Genomic DNA, 19,739 nt, shown 5'->3' on the forward strand with positions numbered 1-19,739 from the left:
AGAATTTTGGATAGTTTTCACATTGGTGCACTTTCTTCATCAATTCATGCCATCTTTAGCTCTGGTTGTGTTTAGTTCAGCGCAAAGTTTAGATTTTGGTTGAAATTGGAGATGATGTGACTGAAAAGTTGTATGTATGACTGGTTGATGTGATGGAAAAGGACTGAAGTTTGGATTCAAACTTTGGATCTAAACACAGCCTCTGTCTTGTCTGAACTTAACTGATTATGTGCAGTATCTTCATCGTTCCTGACATTATCACAGAAATTTGACAGCGGAAAGTAGTGGACAGACGACGAAGTGTCCGAAGTGGCCACCACCGGCCCATGGCCGCGTTCGTCCATCTGCGGTCTGCCACCACCGCATTGTGTGCGTGTCCGTGATTAGCGACCTGATCCATTGATTTTTTTTTCGCCGGTAGAAGTGGAAATAGGGGAGAGAAGGATTAGAAGGTATATTTGGTCCAAGATTCGTGCATTTAGGTGTGAAAATCTGAAGGGCGCGACAGGGGTGGAATAGTCACAGAAATTTGGCAATCGACCGAGCCATGTGGAAATAGTAACTGTACAAAGATAGAGTCGAAGGAGGCTTTCATGTCATAATCTCAGAGATTTTCAAGTTTGAGTTAGCTTCAGAATTAAGGAGAGTATATCGTAGTTTCCTTGTTTTCTAAGTTGGTGGAGTCGTGTTGAGATCGGACCAAGTGTGTTTGGTAATGTTTAGCCGCTACAAGTCGTCAGTGAGTCAGAGTTTATAATAGTTTTCTTAAATTAGACATAGAGTTCTAGTTTGATCCAATCTTAGTGGAATCGGACATTGATCATATGCATTGTTTAATCTAAATTGACATCATTGTTTACCCTTATCGGCCGATCTATCTAGATTAGACCGGTATGGCTTAAACAAGTTTGTTATGTTAGAATAATATATAATTATCAGCTTGCTTAGATCTATTGGGTTTAATTATAACATAGTGTTGCATTAGTTAGGTTTGATGTAGTATGTTATGGTTAAGATTGTAAGAACTACCTTGCCCTATAATTGCCGATGAAGGGTTGAATACCTGATAATTCGTTTAAACTTGCAGGATGATGCGTCAGATTGCTGTTGGTTGGAAGAGGAGCTCGTGCTAGGCATAGACGTGGATCCGTGCTGACAGGGCAAGGTTGCGAGACGTATGTACGTGCTGCTGATGGATTGGGTGGCGGCAACATGTTCTGCACAGTGCGAGGCTAAAGCGAAGAACGGGGCAGTAACATCGACAGGGCAAGGCTGCCGGACAAACCCTCTGGCCGTCCACGCCTTCCGCGTGACAGGGCCGCGGGGGTGGCGGCAGCAGCGTATATAGGTTAGATGGAGCTAAAAATTTTTAAGTCCTGTCACATCGGATGTTTGGACGCTAATTTGAAGTATTAAATATGAACTAATTACAAAACCCATTCTATAACCTTAGACTAATTCGCGAGATGAATCTATTGAGCCTAATTAATCCATGATTAGCCTATATGATGCTATAATAAACATTTGCTAATTATGAATTAATTAGGCTTTAAAATTTGTCTCGCGAATTAGCTCTCATTTATGCAATTAGTTTTATTATTAGTTTATATTTAATACTCTAAATTAGTATCAAAACATCCAATATGACATGTACTAAAGTTTAGTCTCTACATCCAAACACCAGCTAGGTGAGGGCTGGATTGTGGCAAGTGAGAGGACAGGCTGGGAGGGATGAAGACCTACACGTAAGGGCACAGATTTTAATCAGTGTAGTTCGCTGGGTCAATTGCGGTCAAAGCTAACGGCAAAAAGTGCAAAAGTAACAGAAGTGTTAGAAACATGAACGGATGAAACTTTCAGTGCTATTAAAATGAATCGGTAATATTTGGTGCTGTTAAACCAACAATATGAACTTCTAATGCTATAGAACCAATTTTTCCAAAAAAAGAGAAAACCTGAACGCAATTTATTCATCCAAAACCACGATCTGAAACCGTACATACATCCACCATACATGACCCTGTTGAATGAAATTAAACGCTGCAAATATTTCGTTGTACTAATGAAACGTACATTGCACTGCCACAGAAATTGATGAATAAGTAGAATGCCCCAATCACAGATTTCTTGGATCGAAGGAATGGTTTGAGTGCGACACGGTGTGGCAGCAGAGAAGCTTGAGGCTCCGGGGATGGCAGCGCATCGGCGAAGCAAATCGGCAGGGCGAGACCAGCGAGGAGGGCGACATTGAACCATCGGTGGAGATCGGTAGTTGGCAAGAGGAGGTGATGATGCTTGAGATCAGTGGCGGTGAGACAGTGATGGGGATGGGGAGCAGCACGAGGGATGTGGATGACCAGGTAGCCAGCTGCTAAGCACGGAGAAGAGCGGCGTCCGTTGCCCAATGGCTGAGTGCGGAGAAGAGTGATATCGGCAACGGACTCGGCAGTGTGGATGGAGTAGTCGAGGCAGAAATCGGGGGCGGCGCAGAGGAGGGCTATGGGATCATGAGGATATAGGGTTTGTGGGACGGCGAGGGGGTTGCGAGTAGTTAGGGTTTGTGGATTTGCAGCATGTCGGGGCTAGAATCGCGAGCGGGGCGAGGCCGTGGGTCAGTGCGGAGGGAGTTGGTGAGTGGAGGGGAAGAAAGCGGTGGGAGTGGGGGGACTCGATCTCACACGTTCAATCTGATGCAGATGAATATGGTTCGTTGGATTTGATGAATGAGGAATGAGGAATGTAATGTGTAAGACTTTGTTGGTGAATTATAGGGTAGAAAAAAAACAGGCCCCCTTAATGGAATGGATAGAATAATAGTTTAGGACTTATTGATGTACTGAAAATTAATGTGTTAAATTTAAAAATTCATAGGAAACTCATTATAGCTCCAAGTGAAGTTAACAAAAATTTGTTAGATTAATATTTTTATGCTGTGTAATCCTGTGAACTTATATTTGGTGAAATTGCCACAAAAATTCGAAATATACATAAGCATCACAATTTTGAGGTGTAACTTTAAAATTTATAACCTGCATTTGGAATGCGATAAAACAGAAATTCTTCCACTAAAATCATGATATAACAGTACCTATTCACAGTTAAAAGAGCATCCATTTTTGAGCATGTTTACTTTTCATGCATATTTGTATTTATGGATTGTCACGTGTGCTCTTATTATTTAGATGGGGAACAAAGAGGTCCATTACGTTGCTGAGCAGGGAATAGAACCATGGCAAGACAAGTCACCTCCCCACTCTCGTTGATTATATTTCCCCTGTGTTTTGGAGGTTAAATGTTTTGTTTATAAAATGCATAAGGCCCTGTTTAGTTCCTACGCAAAAACTTTTCACCTTATCACATCGAATATTTGGACACATGCATGCATAGAGAATTAAATATAGATAAAAAAGCTAATTACACAGATTACGTGCAAATTGTGAGACGAATTTTTTAAGCCTAATTTCTTCATGATTTGACAAACCTAAGATCCAACTCATTGCCTCCCATATCCGAAGAACAAAGAGATGCTAATGCATAGGGAGCACTAATGGGAGCAACGCGCAGGAGTTCAGCGAGAAAAGAAAATCGAAAATATCGATGCCAGCCGTAGTCTGGACTCCTTGTGGAAGAGGACATTAATGCTGCACCGCCCAGCTTCACCTAGCCTGCCATGCCACCTTTTGCTGGCCCATGCCTCCTTTTGCTCGTTGCCCTGGGCCACCTGGTTCCCCTTGCGCTGTGTTTTGCTCGCCTCTCCGTCGCCCAGGCGAGGCCGACCACTAGTCAGCTTGCACGCTGCTGCCATGCTGCTCCAGTTAGGGTTGGCCATTAATTGGCTAGGGATCAGATCGGCGAGGAGCCATATCGGGATGGACTCGAACCAATGGACGTATTATATTTAGTTTGGGAGTATAATGGTCCTTTTCATATTTTCTCAGAAATTTCTTCTTTTTTTAACACACTTAATTTGCTCACCAAACTACCATACAGAATGAGGGCAAACAGAAGCTTCGTATTAAAAAGGAAGGGAAGAATCACAACCCCAGAAAAGTAAACGTAAAATTACAATTGAGTTTTACAATAAGGGGTAAAATTATAATTGAGTTTTACAACAAGGGGAAAACACAATTACCTCTTCATACAGAAATGGTTGGGCTATTTTCCTGCCGTTTCTATGACAGTTTATTTCCATCCCTACCAATGTTGGGTGGACCCAGGACTGGCCCAAATCCTAAGCTAGCCACGGACATCTAGTTCATGCATGGCCTGGGTGATCAGACCGTCTCTGCTAGCAAGTGACCGCTAGCGCGTGGTCACTACTAGAATCCTAAGATTTGCCAAGCGTCCAAGCAAAAAAACCTACAGACCGTCAGGAAGATTTAGGTGGCCGACCGTTTGAAATTTTAATGAGGGTTGTTACGAGAACATTCGGCTATTTAGCATGTGGCCGACGGGATATATCAGTGAGTGAGAGTTATAAGATACCACTCGGAAATGGTTATAAGTGTCCGACAGGGTATATTAGTAACTGAGAGGTTTAATTAACTCTCAGAAATTATTATTAGTGGCCGACGGGGTATATTAGTAACCGAGGTGTTTAATTTAACTCTCGGAAATTATTATTAGTGTCCGATGGGGTATATTAGTAACCGAGGGGTTTGATTTAACTCTCGGAAATAACTATTAGTGACCAACGGGGTATATTAGTTTTGCTATGGTGATGGATGATAAATATTTTTGAACAATTTGGTTATATATCTATGGTTGAACTTCCCATGGATCTATTTAGGGATTAATTAAGCTGAAATTTGTTTTGATGTGACTACGTAGTATGTTACTTTTATAAGAATAATTAAAAATGGGTACAGTTTAAATTTGCTTTTTTTTAGAAAATATCAAATTACCAAGGGTTTGATTTACTTTTCCATGTAACCTAAATAACCTCTCAGCTATACTATTCTGAGGGTAACGAATGGATGACGTTATATAAAAACCTATGGCAAATACTATTTCCGAAGGCCTACAGAACCATCGGTTAATAGCCGAGGATTCTCACAATTTGACGGGAAAATAAACCTCTCAGTAAGAATAAGAATAACCAATGGTATACGCTCGGGAAATGTGGTCGGCAAGAAAGACCATGCGTGGTCTATGAAAAAAAGACCAACCGTAAACCCTCGGGATGAAATCCTCGGGTACATGGTTACCGAGGGTACCCTCGGCAATATGATCAATTACCGACCACATGTGGCTGAGGGGAAGTTGCTGACGGTATCCACCCTGGAATATGTATGGCTGACAATTTTAATAAGTGGCCGACGGTTTAAACCCCCTTGGTAAAAGTTAGGAATCTTGTAGTGGGTATACCATGTAGATTAAATGGTATACACCCGTGTGGACTTGTCGTGTAGGCTCCTTCCACACTATCCTGGATGCTCTAGATCCTGGTTGGCCTAGGTTTTTCTCGGCCAGTTATCCAGTTATCCACTAGGTTTTTCTCGGCCTAGGCTACATATTGACCTACGTATTAGTAGGGCTAGGCTAGTAGAGCAAGTATATTATATTGTGTGTGGCTTTCTTGGTGGGGTTTAAGTTTCTTACATGGTTAGTTTAGGTATAGTTGATATTCCGAAGGTAAGCGTCAGTGTTTCAGTCGAGTTGCTTTAGAATATAGAAGCCAAATTCATAAATATTCCCTCCGTATCATATTATAAGTTGACCATGTTTATAGAAAAAATATTACTATTTTCCTTACAATATATATATGCCAAACATTGAGCATCACAACAAAAAGAAAAACGGCCATACAGAATTGAAAATAACCATCTAAGCTTGATTTAATTTAGACAAGTGGAAGTACAACTCTTCAAATGTTTGGTCAAAGTTATTGTTTTGAACCACTTGTTCAGGATTGCTACCACAGCATATGACCAGATCGGTTCCATACAAATATCATTTTCAACAACCATGACATTCATATCAGAACTTCTACGGTCCTTGAGAAGGCATACCAAAATTTGGCAATAAAAATTTTGATATCTATTATTTAGAGATAGCAAAGTTTAAATTTACCTCCGGAGATGGTAAAATTACCCAATTCAGAATTGGGTACAACATTGATGCAAGTCAATTCACCATAAATCGGCAAGGAAATACACCCATCTTTATAAGTGTGCAGCAAGCCGGGTAACTAATTAATTTATCAAAGAGGCATGTTGGAAATCCATCGTCTAAACATGGCTAAGCATCTCTCCGGTTGGTACTCTGGTGCAGTATGTCCGCCATCCAACAGTTAAATTTAGGAACACAATATTGTAAAGCACAGACATAACATGTAAAAGGCTAAATATTCCGTCAAAAAAATAGAAGTCCTAAATAAAATAGATCTAGCAATTCGAGATTGCTATTTATCTTGGTAATGGAGAAAGATCACTAGTACGTTGGTGAACGATATCTGTGACGGAAACAAATGACCCATCACATAGGCACTTATCTGTGGGATGAATAAAAGTTGAAGATGAACCCTTATCAGTGTTGGACTAAATTTGTGACCCAACACATGTCATCAATTTTGATGATCAAGTTATTAGACGCGTCTTGCGTAGGATGATAAATGACTATGAATGTCATATAACTATGGTTTGTTGTGCTAACAATTTAGTTAATTAATAGCCTAGATCATCAGTGTTGCTCAAATATTGAATTGTTCAAAATGAATTTATTGCTGTTAATTAACTTCAAACCACACTACTTAGAGTGCTCAGCATTACAACCATACTTCTTGTTTTGCATAAACTATATTAACTATTGTCTGATATTGCTTGTTGTACATTCTTTCATAGAGCTCTTCAAGCATGCATTCATCTGTTGGCAACTTTTCTTTTCAAGAAGATAATCACAATCAGGATACCTAAACATCTTGCAGTGATATGGAGTCACCAACCACCTCGATCTAGCCAAAACTAAATCAAGATGGGTTTTGTAAGACCAAAATGGTTAGCGAAACCGATTTAGATCGAACAAAGGATAAACATCCGTCTCGTGGATGAACAGAAGGTTTACATGATAAACCTATAAAGGGATAATTGCATTCTTACGGTGTGGACGAATGACTTTCAGCGATGGATAAAACTAAGCTAGAACTAAACAAAAAGTAGATACGATATTGAAAAAGCAATTCAATTTGCTAATTGTGTTGAAAGTAGATTGTGTATCCAATTGAACATGCCTTAGCCCTTATAAGGGGGGTGGTCTTGCTTCCTACGGACCTTCTCCACAGCAAATTCCAGGTAGAGACCAATTAGAATTCAAAAAATATCTCCCCATGCAAGGAAACCCGAGATCCGACGAAATTTGTTTCAGACTCGGATTTAGCCAGTCTGACCGGCGACTTGCCGCCGGTCAGACTAGCCCATACTCGGAGTTTAGACTGGCCCCTTGAAGGATATCCGATGCCTTCCAAACTTTGGCAATATTTTCCTACTTCGAATCTAGGTGCCAAATTTGGGAGTTAACACATGCCCCCTGCCTTTTGGGTGAACTTGTGAACCTAAAAGTGTATAACATGTGATCTTAGGGCGATAAACTAATTACCGGTCATATCACCTCCTAAGCATCTTGCCAAATACTCGGGAAGTACTATCTCCGTTTTTTAATAGATGACGCCGTTGACTTTTCCTCACATGTTTGACCATTCGTCTTATTCAAAAAATTTACGTAATTATAATTTATTTTGTTACGAGTTGTTTTATCACTCATAGTACTTTAAGTGTGATTTATATCTTATACATTTCCATAAAATTTTTGAATAAGGCGAATAGTCAAACATGTAAGAAAAAGTCAACGGAGGGAGTAATTTTTTGCAAGGATTTCCCATTGACCGCTCTCTAAAATCATCCTCCCTGTAAAGTTTCAAGAAAATATGCATTTTCTCGAATGATTCCACATATTCGATAAGGACCCTCCCAACTAGGTAACCATTTACCGAACTCCTTAGATCTAGAACCGAAAGAAAAATTGTCTTCCATACCAAGTCTCCTACTTGAAGCGTCTTTGCTCTTACTTTTTTGTTATAGGCTTTGACTACTCTTTTTTTTTTCTCCTTTTCTATCTCCTCTAAAGCCTTTAAACTCTTATCGATCACATCATCAAGATTGTGTGTCATCAATTTTTATTTTCCTCAACCGATAAATCCTCTAATTTCAACACATATAGATTTTCAAATCCTCTGATTCAAGATAAATTAACAATAAATTAAAATTCAAAATAAAGTGAATTATCTCCACATGAGTCCTGTTTTTGAGTGTCATGGCCTCGGCCCACTTGATGAAGTAATCCGTCGCAACTAGTACGTACCGATGCCCTTTTGAGGATGACAAATAAATTTGACCTATGAAATCCTAAGCCCAACCTTGGAACAACCATGGTTTGATAATAAGATTCAGCAAGGCGGTTGCCGAACCATTGACAAGCATCACACCCTCTATAGTACTTGAAAAAACAATTTATCTTGTGGGCCGATTGATGAGTACCACGAATCCTTTCATGAACTTCCCCCATAGCAACCTTGGATCGATCACCATCTAAGCACTTAAATAGTGCCACATCCATATTTATGCAATATAACTCACCATCAAGCAGATATGTTTAAACGCTTGCCACCGAATTTTCCGATCAACCCTAAGGGTAAGATTTTTGATATAATATATGAGGGAATTCTCCAATCATCTTCTAATCCTAAGAAATACACGTCTGAATTTAAATAAACTCGGCATCTATTTCGTTTGAATATTTGTGTCCCTAGCTTCCTGTCGAGACCGGTGGTCCGACCAGGTCTGCATGGCCGGTCTAATATAATAGGAATTTCCCTAGATATGTCCTTGAATAATGCGTTCAAGGAATTTTTAAGTGATTCGGCTGTAATTTTGAATTAAGAGGGTCTCAAAATCTGTTTCGTAGTAGCACATGCAGTGCATACAAAATCAGAGGTTTTGACAAATCTATCTGTGTTGAAATTATGAATAATACAGTTGCCAATAAATGTTCTCATCATCTCAATATCGGGGTGCCTAAGTCGATCATGCCAAGTGTGGAATGCATCGACGTTTTGAAAAATTACTCTGTATGCAACTTGTGCAATGAGATTAATGTATGTCTAGTACAATCTAGATGTGAGAGATGGAATTTTATCGCTGCGTTTGCCATATCCATTTGGTTTAGTTAAGAGAAAAAATTCATCTTAATTATGCATATGGGTTTTAATGGGGATCCCATTTTGATGGATATCTCTATAACTTAATAATGTACGGGTTGAATCGGGATACAGTAAGACATCCTCGATTGTAACTCGTATACCTATCAAAGTGTAATAGTGGCTTGCCCAAACCCAACTATCACAGCATCACGTCCAGTGAGGTGGGGGAAAGCTGTGCAGAGGCCGGCGAGGCAGAGGCCGCGTGGCGTCAGCGACCATGCGGCGCCGGGGTTGGTGGCGGCGGCCACCTACCCGGATCCATGCTTCGAAGTGGGTGATGTGGGTGATGCGGTAGCCCTAGTGCTACGACAACGAGCAGCATAGAAGGTGGTGTAGACGGTGATTCTGGTGCCAACCAGGGAGGCCGAGAATGGCGTCAAGAATCACACCCAAGGTAGGCATTACACCCAAGGTAGGCATCATACCTTCAAATGCTGGCTCCTTGATTGATTTCCTCCTTTATCTTCTTCACGAGCAGTGCTGATAACGTGTTGAGAAGAAACGAGAGAGCGAGAGAGATTGAGCAAAGGAGGAGTTTCTTTGTATTCAATTCTAGGTTTTACATGGATGATTTCAAATATTTATAGACCAGGAGGGGATGTGAACATATCCTGAAAAGGCATGTCCCCTTATGAAGCACAATTAAGTTGTTCTAATTGATCACTAAGCCATGGCTAATACTCGGTTGCCAATCCCATCCAAGGTATGGATGAGATCACCCAATAATTTCGTAACAAAAGCTACCAAATGCCGTCGATCTGGTGGATATAGATAAGGCCGGCATTGATGGTCGGTGGATATCCTACTTTCCTATTATTTCTATTCAGGTCTTTTTCTTCAGTATATAATATCCATCCAATAATGTTTCATATTACCATGTAATCCCAACCAAATTACACTAGCGGAAAGATTAAATATTTATCATTTTTCCTCAGAATTTTCCAGCTAATGTGCCACCTATAGAGCGAATGATTTTCTCAGAAATTCTGTGAAGCTTGATTTAATTGGTGTGAAAAACGTATAAACAGTTTCACAAAGAGTTCTTCAGCCTGTTACTATATTTTGACCTATTTTGTATAAGTTGTAAAAAAAACATTCAATGAACATATTTCTAACAACGAACCTTTTGGCGATAAATGTTCCCATATATATACAGTGATGTGGCAAGGTCCTTCTCAGGGTGCATCAACTATTTTATTTTGCATTGACCATTTCAGTATGGCAATGAGGATTCAGGATAGCGTCGTAAAACAATGTTTGAATCAGAAAACAATTTTTGGGAGGCTTTTATTTTCAAATTTTTTGGAAAAAGCTATATCAATTAAAAATCTGTTTGTTCCCGGCTTTAATATTTACCACATGCCAATCAGTTATGTAAATATAGCTAGAACCAATATACGCTAAAATCCTGATCGATCATGATGGTTTCTGTTTGCATTATAAATTTGAAATTTTAAGAGTCATATATAATATAACTTCATTCATATATAACAACCTCTGGAAATTACTATGAATATAAGAAAATTGGTTGTGCATTGATATGTTGTACCTTAACAGTAGCAAATGTCAAGTTGTTTCCATATGCTATGGTGAACCTGTGCAACAGATTTGGTTACATAACCAAACAACAATACTAATAACACAATCTTCAAACTCACCCCGCAGATTGTCCATCCACATGCCAGGCTCTCCAGTCATCTACAATTGGATAGCCAAGCAATCTCACCCAGGTTTGTGTACCGAGAAATGGCACAACAGAATCATGGTCACCACTGCACATAACAATATGTTAAATTCTTTAATAGTTCATAAACATGATATAGAATCAGTTACATGCCAACCAATCTCTCTAAATATGTTAGAGTAGCGCGCGCGTGCGCGCGCGCACACACACACACATATATATATATATAGCTGGTGAGTTGGAATGGTTGTTCATATATAGTAGATATACTAAATCATTATAACCACCTTTCTTGGGTACGTAATCATATAGAAAATAGGGATACAGGTCTCAAAGTGTACCATCTATAGATATAAAGATGAAACTGTATGATCAAAACATGAGAACCAAGTCTACCAGAGGAGGTTTGAATGGTAGGTTATGTCAAAAGATAAGAAAACATCCCAACCTCCGCCAAAAGACACTCATCTAGCTGGCCAACCAGGCCTGTACAGGTGGTCTGATTGGACCTAGGTCTGATCAGACTGTGGTACACTTCGCTGTCTAACCGTAAACTAGTGCCCCTTTGGCTTTTGAGATTGGAGTGGGTTTTGATGGTTTGAAGTTCGATAATTTGACTTCCACTCATTTTACCTACCATTCACCCACCCTCTAGTACAATTTGTTCTCGCGTTTCAATCGTACAAGTGGTACGAGAGGCACGTTTTTGCTCTCTTTCGATTAGCCATGGGCAATTGGTTTTGAACCAAGCCTCATGTTTTTTTATGGAGTTGATTTCAGTTTTGGAAACAAAAGATGCAATCTTATATTATGTGTCAGGTCTTGATGTTTAGCAAAACATTCTTAGAGGTTATATTATCCTGGATGCCTCTGATAGTACAAGTAAAGTTGATTTTGAAGATAACTGCAAAGCTCTCAACTTGATATTGAGTGGTGTCTCATGCTCTGATATTGATCAAATTTCTCACCATCAAACTGTGCATGTGATGTGAAAGGCCTATGTGACTTTCATTAAAAGTTTCCTCCACAATCAAGGAGATACCTAATAACTTAAAGATGTTTTTATAAACGATCACATGAAATTTTAGAAAAAACCTTGTTAACGGTAAAATTTGGCATGTTCCATTGGGTAAGGAGAACGAAGCAAAGTCGATGGCATGATTTTGGGATCTAAGGTCAAAAGGTTAAATTGGCTAAGATGGTGAAACTGTATCGGCTAGAGCGTATCGGCGGCGGAGTTATGGAGGTAGACGATAGAAGATAGACGATGGCCAGAAGTCGACTTCTTGTCAGACTCGTTTTGGGAGAGTTTGTCGATAATGTCAAGAAGAAGCCGAGCCTGAGGGGGATGCGGCATAATGATTTATCTCTTTAGTTCGGTTCAGTCTTTATTTCTTTTTATGTTTTAGGAAAGTTTATTTTATAGTCCGATCAGGCTTGTAATTTTTACTTTATCCGTAGGGCAGTTTAAATCATGTCCGAAAAGGACTCGCATTTGCTCATGGGTATAAATATGTACACCCATGGTCTTCGTAAACAATAATAGTTCAATAATTACTTTTCGACGCATCGCCACCGTAGTTTACTAGGATTTCTTCTCTTGTCTTCGAGTTGGGCTGTATCGGTTTAGTTCGATCTCTGGCAAGAGGTGTGTTCTCTCAATAGTTGCTTGTGTCGGCGATGCTAGGGCTTCCATCGGTTAAGTTTGACACTCTAAACCAGTCGATATAAGCGCTAATTTATCATATACATTATCAAATCTAAATCGAACAATGTTATTTATCTATATCGACTGGTTCAACCTAGATATAGCCGATATCGTCTAAATTGCTCTCGTCGATTTAGATTGTTTAGTGTATCTACCACCCTGAGAAACAATCAAAGGTTTGCTTAGACCTTACGACTTCCATTATAACTTGATGTTGCATTAGTTAGGTTTGACCTACTACGTTGTAATTGAAATTGTAAGACCTAACTTGCTCTTGGATTGCCAATAACGATAGCATTGGACTTTCAGCTGGTCATACCTAATATAACTATTTTTATTTTAGATTACTCGCTGTCTTTTACTTAATTTGCTATATCTATCATCTTATACAAGTATATCAAACATTTTAATCTATAAAGCCTTTAACTAATCTCACACTATCTTGGCTAGGTCCGATCTACTGGGATTGAAACTTGTTAGTAGATTTAATTGAAACAATACTCTTATATAAGGTTGTATCAGAGCTACATCCGATATGTTATCTTTAATCACCTAAGTTACTTCATCGGCTACGATATAAATCCATATAGTTATTAATTTACGTACTCTTAGTTATAAGCAATTAATGTTGTCTCGGCCCGATCTATTGTAATTGCTTGTATTTAAGAAAATGATAGAATTAGTAAATGCATGACATTTACCTCTACAACCGATCGCATGTATTTTAGGTCTAATCTACAAGCATCTTTCCATTGGCTAGTAATTTAGGTTATATAATTATATTATGGCCGACTTTAAACTTTATTAATCTTATGCTTCATCGATTGGGTTTGACCTATAGGATTGGTTTTATTAAAGAAAAGTTATTTATAATTATATTCAATCTAAATCTAATTTATGTACAGTATCCTTCATGCTTGTAGCTGATTATTTTGTTCATCAACTGATACGATACAACATCGGCCTATCGGCCGATCGGCCGATCGGCTATCATCTTCTAAATTTTACTATTGTCTATCTTGTTGGTTGCGGAAGTGAACCAACTGGCATGCCCTGAATCCGAAGCTTTGGACCTACACTGAAGTTAATCCAATCTTCCAGGCGACAATTTGTTGCATCAACAAACCTACAGAAGCCTTGGATGATTGCTCATTTTTAAATGATTGTCTGAAACAACTAATACTCAATCCGAGATTTTGTTTATGATTCTTGTGATATAACTTATTCTCAATATGTTTATGCACGACTATTTTGACTTTGGATCATATTTATAAGAAGTTTATAACTCATGAGTTGAATGTTACTTCTCGCAAAAGTTTATAACTCATGGCACAAACTATATGGTACTTCGTTACTTCGAAGAAAATGGTAGGTTCACTACTCAATTACAATTATGAAAGGTCAGATCCTAGTGTGTTTGTCTTGTGTTATTATTGTAGCACCTTATCTCCTCACAAAGAACATTGCAAATAGATCACATGCAACAATATGTATAGTTGAAAATGATATTTTTGATTCAAAACATAATCTCTCAATCATTTCTTGTAGTATTCCTGTGTTTATTATGTGACATTCCCCATCATGTGCATTTATCTATATGATCGACTTAAGTTTAACTAAAGATTGACCATCTAACAGCTTATAAAAGCAGCAAGACAATGTTTATGCATGTGAGTAACTTGGTGAATGGTGATGTTGTTACTTTACCTGTAGACTAAAGCACGGTAACCTTTTAATGTAACATTACGATGATAATGCTAGTCGTGGTGTCTTCGGTGTATGGTAGATCATTGTTGTGGCATCTAACCCATTCATTCACACTTCCCTGAAATATTAGCATATAGAAATATATTTCAAATGAATGCTCATACATTTGATGTAAAATTGCAAACAAGAAGTCATCTATCGAAATGAAAAAGGTTCCTCAAATTTACCTTCTTGATTCCGAGAGTTTCTTGGGTGTTATTATTGTTTGCCCAAAAGTATGATAAGTAGTTGGCATAGGTCTGCAATGGGAATAATTCAGCCTAATTCTGGCCAGATTGATGACAATGTTGTAAGATCAAATAAGGTTATATTTCTCTCTGCTTGTAAGATTTTGAGGATGTGATATGTACTACTTACTCCCACCATTTCAGATTATAAGTCATTTTGACTTTCGTCGAAGTCAAATTACTTTAAGTTTGACTAAGTTTGTAGATAAATATAGTAATATTTACAACACCAAATTAGTTTTATCAAATCGATAATTGAATATATTTTCATAATATATTTGTCTTGGGTTAAAATGTTACTTTGTTTTTTTACAAACTTGGTCAAACTTGAAATAGTTTCACTTTGACCAAAACGACCTATGGTCTGAAATGGAGGGAGTAACATATTTTTATGATAGCTGTAATTGCTCATTTTTATTCGTCTATTTACACTTTTCATCCACCACCCTTATTCTATCCTCATTTTACGTAATGAGTAAAATTCACCACCTATCCCTAAAATGGCTCACTGTGTCATCTTAAAAAAGTCCCTAAAAGTTTAAAAATACAGATCTATGTTTAAAATTTTGTTAAGGTATTCAATATAGGTCCATAACTACCATGTACCCCTTCAACTGCCCATATGGCACCGAAGTAGAATTGCCACATACATACCCCTGTTAATGTCACGGCTCTGACAGAGTGTAGTATTGGCTATGTAGGCACCCAAAGGGTATGTGGGAATTTTGGACCTACATGGCATGCTTTAACTATTCCCTAGACTCAGATCAACATTATCAAGGTTAAGGGACATAGATGACAACACACGATATTTTTAAGGAACATTGATGCATTTTAATCTTAGTTATTCCATAAGGAACAATTCCAACTACATAACAATATTTATAGCTTACAACAAAGGTCAGATATACTTACAATGCATTGTATTGAAGGGCGTGGTGGTGGATGCTTTAGTACTCTAAACTCCTCTTTCAAGATCTTTCTGTGAATGGACTCAAGGTTTGGCCTCGGAGACAAATAAATGCATTTCCTGTACAAAATGTGGGGCTTGGAAACTTCATCTAGTAGCTGCAGTGAAACATCAGTAACAGCAAGACCATGCAATTAGCTAGTTTTTTCCTCCAAACCCCTATGGAATAATAGCCTATTCCCGTTGAATTTTGAAGTAACTGAAGATTGGAGGAAGACTGTAAATTACGTTCGGAGAAATATCCCAATCAACTGCCTGTTTCATGGACTTATTTCTGTTATATATGCATAAGTCCTATTACACCTCCAAACTATCAAAAAGGTTTAAATAACCTCTCTTGTTATAAATTGCTCATTTTACCTTTTTTATTAACCCTTTTTTTTTCCTCTGGCTGTCGTAGTTGCCATTTTGTCTGTTTTCGTGACAAAAAAGTAGATTGTGCAGACTCTGCCAGTTCATGTTCTTTAAGCAATCACATACTTAGCATAAGAAATTGTCTAACATTAAGCCGGTCATCTTCTTGTGTTCCAATTGACTCCACTCTTGGTGTATGATGCTATCACAGAAACATGATACTATGCAAATTGGTGCTACACGCATGGAATTGGTAGCTATGGAGTGTAAAATCAAAGGTGTTTTTGATTATTATTCTGTGATGAACAATTGGCATTGGAGATTATTGGTTTTGATATTTAAAATTCATTCACGAAGTGGTTTTGGAGATGATTGGATTTCACAGGTGAATCTACAGGTACTACTGGATTGGGTCCGGTCAGACCGGGCAGTGGTTGCCGGTCAGACCGGCGCAACTCGCGGTCTGACCGGCCGACTCTGTGTCGGTTTCGGTTTCGGATTGTTTGTTTGGATATCCATGATTGTTTCATGATTATAGCTTCTAGATGGATACTATACGTATGTAATACTGTTGTTTGCTACAAATGAGTCAAGTTGGAGATAGCTTGGTCTCGGAGGAATATGGTTTCTTTGTTTGTTCTTTGTGTAGGTGACTCGGATGCCGGGAGAGTATTTGCGGTGATGGACCGGGAGTCGGCTTGGGGATAAGACGACATCCGTGGTGGTCAGAGATCATGCGGGATACTATGGCTAGAGTTCAATACACGTGGTTGGTGAAGATTCTATATGGCATACAATGGAGGTATTGTGTGCGTATGGGATATGGAGTCGAATTTTTAAGGAGTCCAAATTTGGTATGATTGGTTATGTAAAGTTTGTTTCTTGCACTAGAGGGTTTCCTAAGGTGTTTAGGACTTCTAGTATGTGTTTGATTCGTGGCTTTAGGCTGCCTACCTCTAGTATAAATAGAGGGGGAGCGTGAGGCTTTCCGGTATCACTTTTGAGAGCAAATGAGTTGAGAGTTGAGTTAGGGTTTCGAGTTTAGTCGAAATTTTTGTAAGGAGTGCTGTTGGTCCACTTTGTAAACACAGAGAGAATCAATAAAGTCGTCATCCACTTTAAGAGTTCTTCGATTTGTGTTTCACCGGGTTTCGGCGGTCTAACCGGCGACGCACCGGCGGTTAGACCGGCGGCATTGGTTTCACCGGGTTTCGGCGGTCTAACCTACGGCGCACCGGCGGTCAGACCGGCGGCATCGCAGTGGTCAGACTGGCGGGCACACGGCGGTCAGACCGGCGTCGGCGACAAGTTTCGGCGGTTAGACCGGAAGATCAACACCGGTCAGACCGGCGGCTACGCTTCGATCAGACCGGCTAATCTACTCCGGTCAGACCGATCTCCATCGAATTCGAGGGTAACTTTTATTTCCACTAAAAGTTTTTGGTTTTTGGGTATACCAACCATTCACCCTCCTCTGGTTGGCTTAGGTATTGTGTTTCGATCCTACAAGTGGTATCAGAGCCTTGTTTTCTTCTTTGGATTTTAACCGATCTAGAGTTTTTGCCATGGCTGATAGATTTTCAACTAAGCCTCATGTTTTTGATGGAACGGATTTTTCTCATTGGTGTAGTAGGATGCAATCATACATTATGGCTAAAGATTATGATATTTGGAGAAAAGTTTCTCATCCTTATGTGATTCCCGAAGAAATTAATACTACCGCTTTAAAACTTGAGTTTGAACAAAATTGCAAAGCTCGCAATATTCTTTTGAGTGGAATTTCTCGTTCGGATTATGATCGTGTTGCTCATCTTCAAGCTGCCCATGAGATTTGGATTGCTTTGAGTAATTTTCATCAAGGAACATATAACATTAAAGAACTTCGTCGAGGTCTTTTCAAAAAGGAGTACATTAAATTTGAGATGAAACCTGGAGAAGCTTTGGATGACTATCTTTCTAGGTTTAACAAAATTTTGAGTGATCTTAGATCTGTTGATTCTTCTTATGATGCTAATTATCCACAATCTGAGATTTCTCGTCACTTTTTGAATGGTCTTGACATGTCTATTTGGGAGATGAAAGTTACATCAATTCAGGAGTCTGTTAATATGTCTACTTTGACTTTGGATTCGCTTTACACAAAACTGAAAACACATGAGATGAACGTTCTTTCTCGTAAAGTTGATTCTAAGTCGAGTGCTTTGGTTTCTTCCTCTTCTTCTTTGGATGTTGATACTTCTTCATCAAAGTCTTCTATTCTTACTTTATTTAATGCCACATCCGATGACCAACTCGAACAGTTCGAGAAGGAGGATTTGGCTTTGGTTGCTAACAGAATTGCTCGAGCTATGAACAATGCCAGCTTCAGGAAAAGAGGTGGTCCAAATCGTTGCTTTGAATGTGGTTCGATTGATCATCTTCGTTCGCATTGTCCTAAGCTTGGGAGAGGCAAAAGAGAAGACAAAGATGGTGAGAAGACCAATGACAACAAGCCGAAGGGTACATTCAAAGGGAGGAAGATCAAGGAGAATCTCAAGAAGGCTTTTGATCAAGTGTACGCCGCGTTTGAACCACTAAGCGATGTAGATGGGGATAGTGGAGATGACGATAAGGGAAAGAACATCTTCGGTGTTCGCTTCATGGCGCGTGGTGAATCGGATTCAGAGTGTGAAGACAATGAGGTAAGTGCTTTTGAGGAAGCTATTAATATTTTGAGTGCAAAAAATAAGAAGTGTGAGAAAATGTATAGAAAACAGGAGTTTATCATTGAATCTCTTAATTCTGAAATTGCTAGATTAAAATATCTTATTCCTAATGATGATGGTTGCAAAAGTTGTGAGGTTTTAATGAATGTGATTTCAAAAATTAGAGATGTCAATGCTGCCCATGATTTGAAAAATAAATCTTCTCTTGCTCTTAGTTTTGCTTTGCACACACGCACTTTGGATGAGTTGTTTTTGACTAAAAAGTTGTTGCAAAAATATCAAATTGCTTTTCATGCTAGTTTGATGTTTAACATGATTTGTGCTAAAAAGTTAAAACAATCTCATGATGTTTTGGATTGCTCAACATCTAATTTAAATAAAATGAAACTAAAAGATGCTTTAGATCGTGTTAAGTACATGGAAGATGTTGTGAAAACCAATGAAGTGCTTTCTTGCCCCAAATGTCGTAAAAGCAAAGTTGTCATGGTAGATTGTGAAAATTGTGCTAATTTAGAAAAAGAGGTTTCTTATTTGAAAAATTCTTTGCTAAGATTTTCTGATGGTAAAAAGAAGCTCAACATGATTTTAGATCAATCTAAGGTTAGCACACATAACCGTGGTTTAGGTTTTAATTCTTATGCTCATCATACTAGTCATCCTCCTGTTGTGTTAGGTGCTGGTGCTAGAGGTGGTGAGATTTTAGTTAAACCTGATACTAATAAAACTATGTTTAAATATGATGGTATCATGTCTACCTTGAGTACATCTTCTTCAAAGTCCAATGTTGTGCATGCAAAACCTCCTGTTGTTGCTTGTGTTGCTAAGTGATGAGGACATCCTCCACTATTACCCGCTGGCAAAGACGCCAAAGTCGGGCAACGACCGTGTGAGCCTTTGAATAATCCCACCTTGCTTAGCTTGGGAGGAGGAAGCCACCTTAAAAGGGAGAGCCACCCTTCCCCTATTGGACTAGTCTTTTAGGGAGATTGGGCCTTTCTCCGAGTGGGTGTGCCTAAGAACTGTTGGGGTCCGGGAAACCTTAAGTTATTGGGCCTCAGCCGACCCCACCTA

The 19,739-nt window shown here is 38.9% G+C and overlaps 1 pseudogene; it reads right to left on the reverse strand.

Moving 5' to 3' along the window:
- Positions 1–5,825: 5,825 nt before the first annotated feature.
- The window catches only part of LOC107277006 (serine carboxypeptidase-like 19), a 39,151-nt pseudogene continuing 25,237 nt past the window's right edge, over positions 5,826–19,739 (reverse strand).

Source organism: Oryza sativa, chromosome 11 (assembly GCF_034140825.1).
Source record: "Oryza sativa Japonica Group chromosome 11, ASM3414082v1".
In the NCBI taxonomy this organism is placed as follows: Eukaryota; Viridiplantae; Streptophyta; class Magnoliopsida; order Poales; family Poaceae; genus Oryza; species Oryza sativa.